This window comes from Cupressus sempervirens, chromosome 10, assembly GCF_028749045.1.
Source record: "Cupressus sempervirens isolate cs-2001-9-10 chromosome 10, ASM2874904v1, whole genome shotgun sequence".
Classification (NCBI taxonomy): Eukaryota; Viridiplantae; Streptophyta; class Pinopsida; order Cupressales; family Cupressaceae; genus Cupressus; species Cupressus sempervirens.
Window position 1 is genome coordinate 561,922,742 of NC_143127.1, and position 11,899 is coordinate 561,934,640.

General features: G+C 33.3%; 1 pseudogene; it reads right to left on the reverse strand.

The window, feature by feature from the left end:
- Positions 1–4,150: 4,150 nt before the first annotated feature.
- LOC149535125 (uncharacterized) lies at positions 4,151–5,173 on the reverse strand (annotated as a pseudogene).
- Between the last annotated feature and the right edge of the window lie 6,726 nt (positions 5,174–11,899).

Below are 11,899 nucleotides of genomic sequence, written 5' to 3' on the forward strand. Positions count from 1 at the left end.
AGAAGAGCATTCCTAAAGCTCAGTTGAGAGTTTTCTTGTGCTTGAAACATACTCTCTTGCACTTTGTGGATAGGGAGCTCTAAGCCAACATAAAAGTGTTGGATACAATTGATTAATTGTGTATTGTCTTTGATGTTACACAAATTTCATATCATTATCAATTAGTGTATGTCAAGCCCACTTAGGCAATGAAGATAATTTTTTGTGTCTACTGAGAATTCTTGTGTTTTTCTAGTTTAGAAGACAGTATCTACCAAGTTCACTTGGGCGTCGAAGGAAAGTCTATAGAAGATGAGTGTTAATCAAGATCACTCAGTTAATGAAGAAAATTTGGATGGAACCAATGTTGACCAAGCTCACTCAGTTGCCAAAGGATCTTTGCAAGTTTGTAGTGTTAACTAAGCTTCTGTTGGTTAACACAAGAAATCATTTCTAAGTTAATGTCTACCAAGCTGGGTCGACTAACAAAGGATTTTCTTGTTTTTGTATATTAAACTTAATTAATCTATCCATTGGTTCTAGCCAACTGTGATGATGAATATTAGTTATTCTAAGTTGAATATGAGCTAACTTGACAATATGAAAGATATAAGTATAAGGTCAAGTCATGGATTCAAATAGAGTGTGATGATGTTATGAATGTGTTGAAGATTTAATGATGAGGAGAGGAAGAAAATTTTAATGATAAGTAGAATATCCTTGTGGATAAGAAAAGCTATATTTGATTAGGAAGGATCAAGTACAAGCCAGAACAGAGATCTATAATTAGTAATTCAGTTCAAATCCGATCATCTCATTGTTACTCTCTAACCATTGTAGCAATGATCTAAATCTCTTAATAGAGTTGGCTTAATAGCTATTTGTAAATCCTCTAACAAGGTGGCAGTTCTATTGAATTGTCTTAAGACCTCTAACAAAGCCACCCCAAACAAGGTGATTAAATCCTTTAACAGGGTCACACCTAACAGTGTATTGTGTAACCTTTAACAAGGTTAGCTCCTAATAGGACTCACTTTAGAAGAGTGAAAATAGTAACTAGTTGCAATTGGTGGTTTTTCCCAAATTGGGTTTCCATGATAAATCTTGGTGTCAAATGTGTTCATGATACTTTTATTTATGTGTTTGCAACTAAGTTAAAATAAGGGAAATCAACTAAGTTTTGCATGATACTTACCAAGTTACAACATTTTATGTGTTTCTATCCAGCATCAATAGTATTTAGTTTTCAGACTTTACTTTGTGTTGACATCTAAGGAATCTTGGATTTATTTTAGTAGTAACCTATTCACCCCTCCCCTCATGATTTAGGGTGAAAATATCTGGATACTAAATACAAGACTCTCATTGGAACATTATTAGTTGAAGATATTGTTGAAAAGAAAAATCATAATATCATGATGATTGATAGTGCATTTGAAAATTGGTTATTGTAGATATTGTTTGATATAGAAAGTCTCCTATTTGAAAATCACACCTTCCCCCTATGTTCATGGTTCCATTGGTGAACCATTGTGAAATATCCTTGGTATGGAATTGTTCAAGTGTTGCAATGTGGTGTATATGTATTTTTAAGATTGGAATAAAACCAAGTTTGAGCCTTGTTCCCCTAGCTTGGGGGTGGTCTCTTTGGAGGCCTATGGTTGGATGGAGAGTACCCATGGTCCTTGTTGTTTTGTTGCGATGTATTTGCAGATTTGGTGTTGAAAGGATTAATAGAAAAATCTTGGATTTCTCATGGGATTGAAGTAATATGGAAAGGAAAAATTTTCATGTGTGCATTGCATTTGTAATGGAGAAATCTCCATCTTGTTCAATTATTGTGAGGTATGATTGTATGTTGGCAATATAAGAATCTATAGAGATGTAATTGTAAATTGCTTTGGTGGTGTGCATTTGTAAGTAATCAATGAAGGGTTGAATATCATTGGTGATATAGTTGGAATATAGAAGAGTTCATTGCAAGTAGACAACTCCTTATATTTAATGATCATAGGACTGAATAAGCATAAGTGGATCATTCTCTTTCTTGAATCATAAAATAAGATAAAGAAAGTGTATCTAACATGATTGTATAAAATCCATCATAAAGATTGAATTATTCATTGCTATAATTGATATTGTTCAAATGAAAGATATCAATTGATGTAATGAAGCAAGTGGTTTGTATGAACAAATTATTTAGTTTTCAAGATTCATATAGTTCTACGAATTCAAGTGCTTTCAATAGATTTATCATTTTAGACATATTCATTACAATATGGATAAAAGCATCAGATTTACTATCAACTTTATATATATATATATATATATATATATATAGTCATAATAGCTGAATAAAGAAAATCAAACCAAGTAGAAAACATAGCACCAAAAGAAAATGTGTAGCAAACAAATCCGTAGGTGTGTATTTGTTCTCTAGAATTTGTATGGGAAGTGAGAAAATATCCCACTCCCTATTACAAAGCAATAAAATAATCCTCAAATATATTCCCCATGATTCCCCTATAAAATAATAATAAAAAGATTTGTCCTATAGCCTAGGACTTAAATGGAATGTATAAGTTCAAAAAAAAAGGGACAACCTCAGGTCCCATCGAAATTCCCATGTAGGTCTATCCACAAAATAAATTGAAAAAACTCTCAAACACCCCATGAATATACTTATAGAACATATTGTAATATATCCCCTTTTACTTTTAACCATGCAAAAGGACCCTTATAATACAAAAGGGTGGAAATTTTTTTCATAAAAATTAAACAAAAAAACAATTAGGCGACAGGGAGAGCAGGGAGAAGTGAAGTAGTCCCTAACACCCCCAATCCTCTCCATGCCATGCACCACTTCCAAAGTCAAATACCATTAAAGTGTTGCACAGTTTGACCAAATCAGACTCCCCCTTCACATGCCCCTTGGACTTGTCCTTCTATTCATCACCTCGGGCTTGACAATGTGGAATCAATGCAAATAGGGAATGTAGATTTTATTAGAGCATGGGTGGGGTTGAAATAAATAGAGAGCTGGAAAGTGCGCTTAGGAATGGGTAAGGCCCACATATTTTTTTGTGGATGTTGTGGGTAGCATGGTTAATAGGAACTTAGATATATTTAGAGGTCAGTTAATTAGTAATTAGGAAACGTAGATTGAAATGTTATATGGGTAGTAATTAAATTAGGAGGTAGATTCTTAGTTAGGGTAAGTTAATATTTCATGTTAGATTTTGAGTAAGTTTGTTAGTTAGTAAATAGTTGCAAGTAAATAGTGGTAGAATTAATTAGGTATATGGTAGACTTAGTAATAAATGTAAGTAGTAATGATTATGTGGTAAGTATGTTGCTATTTGTATTATGCAATTAGTATTAGTTGAAAAGTAAAAATTAATTAATTATTATTATTAGAATATTGGTATTAGTAAAGGTTAGTGGACTTGAAGATTAGATAGATTTTAGTGGCATGTATTAAATGTTAGAGTAATATTTTATTTTCTTACTACTTAAATCTTTTTGATTTAATTAGTTAAGTTATTACTCTTTAGTATTTAAGATTTCTCTTAGGTGCATTAATAATTAATTATTTTATTAATTATTAATGTGCAACCTAGCTTTCTTAGGTTTTAGGGTTCTGTTCACCTTTAAGGTTGAACTCTTGTAATTATTGTTTTTTACATCTTGGAATACATTTTTTGCTCTCACTCCTCTGAAGTTTCCAAGCTTCACTTTTTTCCTCTTTGGTTTCTTTTCAGCAATAGGTTATTTTGCATGCAAGTGCTCTTGGCGAACTGTGAAATTGGTTTTCTCAACTTCTACATGGTATTAGAGCAATGTATCCTATGTTCCTTTTAATCTTAGGCTTTAGGGTTTTGTTCACCTTTAAGGTTGAACTCTTGTACTTATTGTTTTTTACATCTTGGAATACATTTTTTTCTCTCACTCCGCTGAGGTTTCCAACCTTCACTTTTTTCCTCTTTGGTTTCTTTTTAGCAACAAGTTATTTTGCATGCAAGTTCTCTTGGTGAATTGTGAAGTTATTTTTCTCAACTTCTACATGGTATTAGAGCAATGTATTCTATGTTCCTTTTAATTGATACACAATAAATACATTGACAAGAGGATGTATGTTACAATATAGATGATCTATGTGAAGCATTTACACTCATAGCTTGATGTTTTAAATTGAAGAGGACCTCAAGTAAAAATTCCATGCCAACATAGTAGCACCTACTATTGTCTCCACCTTTGGTTGAATAGGAACTACTCCTAATAATTCCTTGGAAATGCAATTGACCACATCTTTGCTTATGTCCCAACCCCCATCAATCTCAAGTACACCGCCGACCATGACAAGTGGAAAAGATTCTAAGCCATTTTTCCCATTCAAACCCAACCTTCAAAAAAAAATTTGACAATATAACAAGCTCTTGAACAACATTATGCAAAACTTTTTATGTCACTTGATCTATTTCTTCTGCACAAGCCTTTACCATGGGTACAAGAGTAGTTATACAAGCCCATGAAGGGTCTGCATATGTCCACCCAATAACTTCATCTGGTGAAGAAAGTCTAAGCTTTTGTAGAATTGTGGAAGTAAGAGCAGTGGGAGGCCCACGTCCATCATGAGCTCTGATGATTTTTGTTAAAGCTTGAGTAGTGATACCATTTCCACTGCCCCAGTCACCCAAGATTAGTCATGCACTAGCTTCTCTTGCTTCCCTATCATCTTTTGTAAAACCATAAGCTATAGTTCTAGTGCTAGCAATCAGCACATAGCCATGAATTTTACCCATTGTACAACTTGTTAAGGTTTCTACAGCATCGTTGTGGACAATAATCTTGACATTGTGTGGAAATAGACATCTCAGCCATTGTAGTATACAATTTTGGTCATTTACATGGTTAAAATTTGAAACCCAGACTTCATTATTGCTTCTACCATGACCTTCTCCAATGTCTCTCTTATTTCTACCTCTCCAACACTATTATGATTAGAACATCTTATAACAACTTGAGAGAGGACCTCAAGAGGATTGGGAAAGCTCTCTAAAAATAACATTGCCATACAAACAGAGATTGTTGACATGGTTCCTCCATCCACTCCGAGGAATACACTTGGGCAACCCAATCTAGCTAGCATTTCTAGCTCAAAGTCCCATAGTTCTCCATTACTTGACCTCTTCATGCCACTGGATAATAAATTTATGTCTTCTTGATCCTATTGTTGTCCTCATAGAAGTGGTTTTGTGTCTTGTTGTTAAAATAGTGATATATATAGAGGCAAGTCAGAAAATAGATAGAATGTCCAAAGCAAATAGATATCAAGGTTAAGAGATTTGTTTGCCATGGATACTAGAATTTTACCTTACGTAGGTCCTACAGATGAAAGATTGATCTGACATTGGAACTATAGCTTATGGTTTTACAAAAGATGGCAGGGAAGCAAGAGCAGCTAGTGCAGAACCAATCTTGGGTGACAAGGGTAGTGGTTATGGTATTGTTGCTCAAGCTTTAACAAAAATCATTAGAACTCATGATGGATGTGGGCCTCTCACTACTCTTACTTCCAAAATTCTACAAAAGCTTGGACTTTCTTCACCAAATGAAGTTATTGGGTGGACATATGTAGACCCTTCATGGGCTCATATAGCTACTCTTGTATCTATGGTCAAGGCTTGTACAGAAGCAGGCGATTGAGTGACACAAAAAGTTTTGCATAATGCTATTCAAGAGCTTGATGATAGTGTCAAAGCTATTGTTTGAAGGCTAGGCATGAGTGGGAAAAATAGCTTAGAATCTTTTCCACTTGTCATGGTCGATGGTGTACTTGAGACTGATGGGGTTTAGGACATAAGAAAAGATGTGGTTAATTGAATTTCTAAGGACTTTCTAGGAGTAGAATTGCATTTACAAAGATTTCCTTATATTGGGTACCTAATTAGGCCTTGCTGCTGGGACCCATTTCCTACTTTCATAGTTGTGCTAGGTTAGTTTTTCCCTTGCACTTAGCTTAAGGGGGGGTGTTAGAGTATTTTTTTTTTCTTACTACTTAAATATTTTTTATTTAATTAGTTAAGTTATTACTCTTTAGTGTTTAAGCTTTCTCTTAGGTGCATTAACAATTAATTCTTTTATTAATTATTAATGTGCAATCTAGCTTTCTTAGGCTTTAGGGTTTCATTCACCTTTACGGTTGAACTCTTGTAATTATTGTTTTTTACATCTTGGAATACATTTTTTTCTCTCACTCCGCTGAGATTTCCAAGCTTCACTTTTTTCCTCTTTGGTTTCTTTTCAGAAACAAGTTATTTTGCATGCAGGTGTTCTTGGCAAACTGTGAAGTTGGTTTTCTCAACTTCTACATTAAATAGTTGAGAGGTCACAATATTTTGAAGAAAATCATTGTATAGTGGTATTTCATTAGAAATTTGATAGTTGGAGATTAGCTGCTAGGAGTAACTAGAAGGGATACGTAGTAATTAAATGTTTAGTGGTAAGTAGATTATATACATTATCAAAGTAGATAGGGAATATTTAGTAAGGGGAAAATAAATTATAATTAGTTGTTAAGATAAGTAAGGTAAGTAAATTGGTAAGTTGATACAATAGTACATAGTAGAAATGGATGTTAGTTGTTACTAACAAGGAAGCTTGGTAGTGATCTAATTGGTATTAGAAATGAATATAAATAAATTAACTAGATAGAGATTAGTAAACTAAGGTTTATTTAGTTAATTGTTACATACTACTATTGTCAAGATGTTCAAGCTTGGACATTCAATAGTTAAACATTATTAATGTTGTGTTATAAATTTGACTATTATATACATCTATAATGATTGAAATATGTAATAAGAGAATAAGGGCATACTTGTAGGTAAACATTATATAAAACAATAGATTAACCATAATATGTATGAAACATTCATTTAACTATATCAAAATTGTAATTAGGAAATTGATATAAAGGAAAATGAATTAGGATTACTATAATGATGTACATGATAAAGCTATATCAAATAAAATAAAATAAAGCCATATGGTATGTTTATCTTTTCATGGATATTTGTCTTAATGTAAACCCTTGCATGTTAGTTTGTGGTGATTGATTAGTGAAGTATTGTACATACTTCATAATAATTAATTAAAACCCTAAAGTGGTAAAAACACTTGTATAGAAGAGCTTAGGGTTAGGTTTTTTTCATAGCTTGTGATGCAAAAATTGCTTCTTATAGTGGTATTGAGCTATAAGGGATTGAAAATTGAAATTAGGTTGTAATCAGTGGATTGTAATAATATTGGACTTGTTGTTTGGTGGACATAGCCCAAGATTTGGGTGAACCGTGTTAAATCTTGGTGTCTTGTGTTCTCTTCTGTGTGATTCAATATTTTATGATATTTTTTATATTTGCATGTAATTTTTATTTATGTCTATGGTTTTATCCTAACAAGTGGTATTAGAGTGAGGTTGTTTTTTTTTAGTTATCCTCTATTGGAAAGTCTCATAGTTGAGTGGGAGTCTCATGATTGAGTGGGAGCAATGGTAAATTAGGGTAAGCTGAGGGTTGACAAGTTTAATGGGTAGAACTTTTAGTTGTGAAAAATGCAAAGAGGACTATCTTGATTAGAAGGATTTATGGAAGCCATTGGAAGGAAAAACTAAGAATCAGGATCAGAAGGATTCATGGAAGCCATTGGAAGGAAAAACTAAGAACCAGGGAACTATGACAAATGAGGACTGGAAGATTTTAGATAGAAAGGCACTTGGAAGCATTCGATTATGCTTGGCACTATCAGTGACATTTAATAGTACAAAAGTAAAGATGATAGAAGAGTTGATGGAAACCTTAGCACAATTGTATGAAAAGCCCTCCGCTTCAAATAAGGTATTTCTCATGAAGCGTTTATTTAATATGAAAATGGTAGAAGGTGGATCTATTGTGGATCATTTAAATGAGTTTAATACTATTAATAGTTAGCTATCTTCTGTGGATATCAATTTTGATGAAGAAATTAGAGCTCTATTGATTTTGTGTTCTTTGCCTGAAAGTTGGAATGACTTAGTAATGGCTATGAGTAATTTTGTTTTTGGATCTAATACCCTAAAATATGGTGATGTGAACAGTGTTATTTTGAGTGACAAAACTCATAAGAAAACCTTAGGTGGATCTACATCAGGAAGTGCTTTGAACGTACAAACTAGAGGCAGAATGACTTAGAGAGGAAATAATTCTTGAAATCATGGGAAATCAAGAGGAAAGTCAAAGGGGAAGAGGTCTCAATCTAGAGGACCAAGAGATTTTTGGTACTATGGTAAACTAGGGCATAACAAGAAATATTGTTGGAATCAAAATAATAATGAAGGAGAAAAACTAGAAGGGAACAAGGAGGCAAATGTGGTAAGAAACAAATCCAAAGAGGATGCTTTGCTTCTATCTTTAGAAAGTGTTGATATTTCATGGGTTTTAGATTTTGGTGTTTCATTTCATGCTACACCTCATAGAGGTTATTTCATTGATTTTCAAGGGGATTTTGGGCTTCTTCATTTGGGGGATAATGAACCATGTTAGATTGTTGGAAAGGGAAAAATTAAGATTAAGTTGCAGAATGGGAATCATTGGCTACTATGTGAGGTAAGACATGTTTCAAGGCTAAGTAGGAATTCAATTTCAGAAAGATAACTCAGTGATGAGGGTTGTGTAGTTACTTTTAATGATAAAAATTGGAAGATTTCAAAAGGTTCCCTTGTAGTAGAAAAAGGTGAGAACGTCGGCACCTTATATCTTTGTAAAGGTTATATTGTTCCTTCTACTTTGATTGTTTTAGAGAAAAATAAATGTTTAGGAATAGTTGTTGCTGTTGAGCATGGAGAACAAATAACTATTTTAGATTCTAATACAACTTTGTGGCATGACAGACTTGGGCATATGATTGAGAAAGGTATGAAAGTACTTCATTCAAAGAAATTTTTACCAGGTCTAAATGTGTTAATATGGATTTCTATGAAAGTTTTGTGTATGGAAAACAAAAGAGAGTGGGTTTTGTGAAGACTAAGAAGGAAATTAAAAGTGAGAGAATAAAGCTTGTGCATACAAATATATGGGGACCAGCTCAGGTATCTTCCCTTGTTGGCTCTCATTATTATGTTACATTTATTAATGATGCAACTAGAAAAGTATGAGTTTATCTCCTTAGACAAAAATCTAGTGTATTTAAAAATTTTAAGAAATGAAAATGCTTGGTTGAAAATGAGACTGGTGAGAAATTAAAATGTCTTAGATTTGATAATGGTGGTGAGTATTACAATCATGAATTTGATGGTTATTGCTCCACTAATGGTATTTGTGGATATAAAACTATTTCAAGGACTCCATTGGAAAATGGAGTGGTTGAACGCATGAACAGGACTATAATGGAGCGTGCAACAAGCATGAGGTTGCATGCAGGGTTTCCCTTACACATGTGAGCAGAGGCTCAATACTATTTTATATTTGATTAATAAAGGTCCCTCTACTCTTTTGGGTTGTGGTATTCTAGAGGAAGCATGGACTGGTAAGAAGTTGAGTTATTCTTTTCTTAGAACCTTCGGTTGTGAAGCATTTGCTCATATAGATTCTAAAAATAGAACAAAGCTGGAAGCTAAGTCAAAGCAATGTGTATTTTTTGGATATGGCATTAATGAATTTGGTTATAGGATTTGGAATTTTTGCAAATCATAAAATTGTAAGAAGCAAGGATGCCATATTCAATGAGAAAGTGTTGTACAAATATTTTTTGTAGCAACATGACAAGAAAGAAAATGATTATGTAGTTTTGGATGATACTCCAAAAGATGATGTGCTAGTAGTTCCTCATGATTTGCAACAATAGTAATGAAAAATATCACACCCCAATGAATGTTAGGCAGTCAACAAGGCTAAGTAGACCTCCAAAAAGATTTTATGCTTCTTTGTACTCTATTTTACTTACTGATGCTGGTGAACCTAAATGTTATGATGAAGTTGTACAAGTGGATACTAAGATTTAGTGGGAGTCTGCAATGAAAGATGAAATGGACTCTTTGCTAAAAAATGAGACTTTGGATTTATGCAAGTTGCCTACAAGTAAAAGGAATTTATAGAATAAGTGGGTTTTCAGGTTGAAAGAAGAAGATGGAGGTAAGAAAAGATTTAAAGCTAGTTTAGTTGTAAATGGATTTGCATAAAAAAATGGCATTGATTTTGATGAGATATTTTCTCTTGTTGTTAAAATGACTTCTATTCATATTGTTTTAAGTATTGTGGCTATTGAAGATTTGCATTTAGAATAGGTTGATGTTAAAACAACCTTCCCTCATCATGGTTTGGATAAAGATATATATATATATGGCACAACCATAGGGATTTAAGGTCAAGGGTAAGGAGAACTTAGTGTGCAGATTGAAGAAAAGTTTATATGGCTTGAAGCAAGCACCTCAGCAATGGTATTTGAAATTTGATAGTTTAATGCATGAGGATGGATATAGTAGGTATCATTCAAATCATTTTGTTTACTTTAAGAGGTTGGATAATGATAGCCACAATATTTGATGTTTATATTTTGATGATATGCTTGTAGCTAGGTCTAACATAGATCACATTAAGGGGCTAAAAGCTAGTTAGCACATGCCATTTCTATGAAGGATTTGGGGGTAGAAAAAAAAATACTTCGTATGAAGATTTTTAGAGATAGTAACAATAGAAAATTGACATTATCTTAGGTTGATTATATTGTGAAGGTGTTGCAATGTTTCTCTATGGAGAATACTAAAGCTATTAGTAAACCTTTACCTAGTCATTTGAAGTTGACTAAAGAGATGTGTCCCAAGACACAAGAAGAGGAGGATAAGATGTCTAAGGTACCTTATGATTTAGTTATAAGAATCTTGATGTATGCTATGGTATGTACAAGGCCAAATATTGCATATGTAGTGGAAGTCATTAGCAAGTATATGAGTCATCTAGGACTTGAGCATTGGAATGTAGTTAAATGGATTCTCAGATATTTGAGAGGAACATCCAATAAGTGTCTACATTTGGGGGGCTCTACTACTAACTAATAGGGCTATGTTGACTCAAATTTGGTAGGTGATATTGATACCAGACAGAGTACTATAGGTTATGTATTTACTATTGGTGGGACAGTAGTGAATTGGGTTTCTCAGTTATAGAAGGTTAATGTGTTATCCACTATAGAGGCAGAGTATGTTGTTGTTATAGAGGTAGCCAAGGAAATGATATGTCTTCAGTTCTTCCTAGAAGAATTGGAACACCCATAGTGAGATAATTATTTGTTTACAAATAGCCAGAGTGTCATTCATCTTGCAAATAATTTAGCTCTGCATTAAAAAAAAAAACACATACAATTGTGGTACCATTTCATTCAGTCATTTTTGGATGATGGACAGTTAAAGATGGACAAGATACATGCAAATGACAATCCAACAGATATTTTTACAAAGGTAGTGACAAGGGAGAAATAGAATTCCGCTTCAACTTTGGTTGGTCTTCTTGATTAAAAAAATAAAGAACAACAAAGTCCACATTGGTTTGACCTAGTGGGAGCCTCATGGAGTAGTGGCATAGCTACAAGATCAGTCTCCAAGTGGGAGATTTTTGTCTAATGTGGAGCCTGATTAGTCCCTAAGTGAGAGATTGATAGTTTGTTGTGACTGATCAAGGAAGTACTATACATAGGCCCTATTTTATCAAGATGTTGGGCCGATATGTAAAAATTACTTATAACCCTAAAGCGGTAAAATAATTGTATAAAAAAGCTTAGGGTTAGGGGTTTTTCATAGTGTGTGATGCAAAAATTGCTTCTTGTGGTGGTATTGTGATGTAAGGGATTATGGATTGTAATTAGTTGTAATCACTGGACCATAATTTGGACT